This window comes from Odocoileus virginianus, chromosome 1 (assembly GCF_023699985.2).
Source record: "Odocoileus virginianus isolate 20LAN1187 ecotype Illinois chromosome 1, Ovbor_1.2, whole genome shotgun sequence".
Lineage (NCBI taxonomy): Eukaryota > Metazoa > Chordata > Mammalia > Artiodactyla > Cervidae > Odocoileus > Odocoileus virginianus.
This window is the reverse complement of record NC_069674.1, coordinates 7,066,747-7,069,129: the sequence shown is the minus strand read 5'-3', so window position 1 is coordinate 7,069,129 and position 2,383 is coordinate 7,066,747.

Genomic DNA, 2,383 nt, shown 5'->3' with positions numbered 1-2,383 from the left:
TTGATGAAGGCGAAAGAGGAGAGTGAAAAAGCCGGCTTAAAACTCAACAGTCAAAAAACTAAGAACATGGCATCTAGTCCTATCACTTCATGACAAACAGATGGGGAAAATGTGGAAACAGTGTTAGAATTCATTTTCTTGGGCTCCAAACCAATGCAGATGGTGACTACAGCCATGAAATTAAAAGACACTTGCTCCTGGGAAGAACAGCCATGACAAACTTAGTGTATTAAAAAGCAGAGACATCACTTTGCTGACAAACATCCATCTAGGTAAAGCTATTGTTTTTCCAGTAGTTATGTTATGGATGGATGGCTACATACATAGTTATCCATATGTGAGAGTTGGACCATAAAGAAAAATAGCTGGACCATATCCTATAAATCGATGCTTTCAAACTGTGGTGCTGGAGAAGACTCTTGAGAGTCCTTTGGACAGCAAGGAGATCAAGCCAGTCAATCCTAAAGGAAATCAACTCTGAATATTCATTGGAAGGACTGAGGCTGAAGCTGAAGCTCCAATACTTTGGCCACCTGATGAGAAGAGTTGACTCATTGAAAAAGATCCTGATGCTGGGAAAGATTGAGGGCAAGAGGAGGAGGGGAGACAGAGGATGGAATGGTTAGATAGCATCGCAGACTCAATGGACATGAATTTAAGCAAACTCAGGGCAATAATGGGGAGAAGGCAATGGCAATCCACTCCAGTACTCTGGCCTGGAAAATCCCATGGAGAGAGGAGCCTGGTAGGCTGCAGTCCATGGGGTCGCTTAAAGTCGGACATGACTGAGCGACTTCACTTTCACTTTTCCTTTCATGCATTGGAGAAGGAAATGGCAACCCACTCCAGTGTTCTTGACTGGAGAATCCCAGGGACGGGGGAGCCTGGTGGGCTGCCGTCTATGGGGTCGCACAGAGTCGGACACGACTGAAGCGACTCAGCAGCAGCAGGGCAATAATGAGACAGAGAAGCCTGGCATGCTGTAGTCCATGGGATCACAGCTGAACAACACCACAAGAGGAAGAATGTTTAATGGTAATGTTACCACATTATGCTGTCAGAACTAGCCTTATGTCCTAAGAAGCTCAGTTGAAAATGTCGTATTTAGTAATACAATGGTTTCTGTGCCCAGCAGTTGACAGGCTGGTAATTGCCATTCTTGCCTTGCAAGTTAAACTTGAAAACTTTAGCTTTGCTGTTGTTGTTCAGTTATTGAGTTGTGTCTGACTCCTTGCAACTCCATGGACTGCAGCAGGTCAGGCTCCTCTGTTCTCCACTATCTCCCAGAGTTTGCTCGAATTCATGTCCATCCAGTCAGTGGTGCTATCTATCCATCCTATCTTCTGCTGCCCCCTTCTCCTTTTGCCTTCAATCTTTCCCAGCATCAAAATTTTAACTACTACATTTTAAATAATAAAATTACAGAAATGAATTTCCTTATCAAGAAAATTCAGATTTCCCTCCCTTTTTTTTTTCTCTCTAGAAGTTCATTCTGTCATGGTGATATTCTGATTCAGAGAACAGCAAATTTTAACTGTCATTAGTCATCTGACCAAAATATGTTTCCCTTTGCGGTAGACCTCAAAGGACACACTGCAGGTATACCTAGTCTAAAAATAGCTTTGTAGGCTCAAGAGTAGGTGCCCCAACAGGACGCTTCTCATACTTTTGTGATTTGCATCTACTCTGCCTGTTAAGGGCATTGACTTGAATCGTTTACTGAAATACAGATTCCGGAGGACCCTGTTTGAAAGGAGGGTTGGGCTGGAAACTCAGAGTTATGTGTTTTTTTGGTGTTTTTTTTTTAACTGTAACACACGCTCTGTCAGCCTGAAATTCACAGCCTTAGCAGATAACACTTAGTTCTTCGCTGTCGGGTAGCACAGACCCAGCAAACCACAACTCCCGTCATATAAGGACCACTGCGGACTAAGTTTTGGTGTTGACACCGTCCCCGTGGGATGGGAACCGCTTCTCCTTGGAAGCCACATCTGCAGTTTCTGCCAGTGATGAACGTCGTTTTCATCACAGATCTTTGTGTCTTGTCCCTCAGTCTAACCCACCGGCTCAGGTCGCCCCGGTCCAGCACCTAGCCCTGGCACTCCGCCCATTTACACCTTCCTGCAACCGGTCGCCCTCCCCCTGGCGCCTCCCCTCAGGCGGGGCCGGCTGATTGGGGTCCAGGAAGAAAAACACTTCCCAGAACAAGCCCCGGTTTGTGGCTGGGCTCCTAGTACCCATCTGTGGAGCACTCTCGGGGGCTCGTGAGAAAACGGGACCCCCTGGGTTCCGCAGCGGAGCCGAGCGGAGCCGAGCAGAAGCCCGGTGGGGCGCAAGTGGCCGCCGGGGCCGGCAGGGGGCGCGCTGCCGCGGCTGGCGGGCG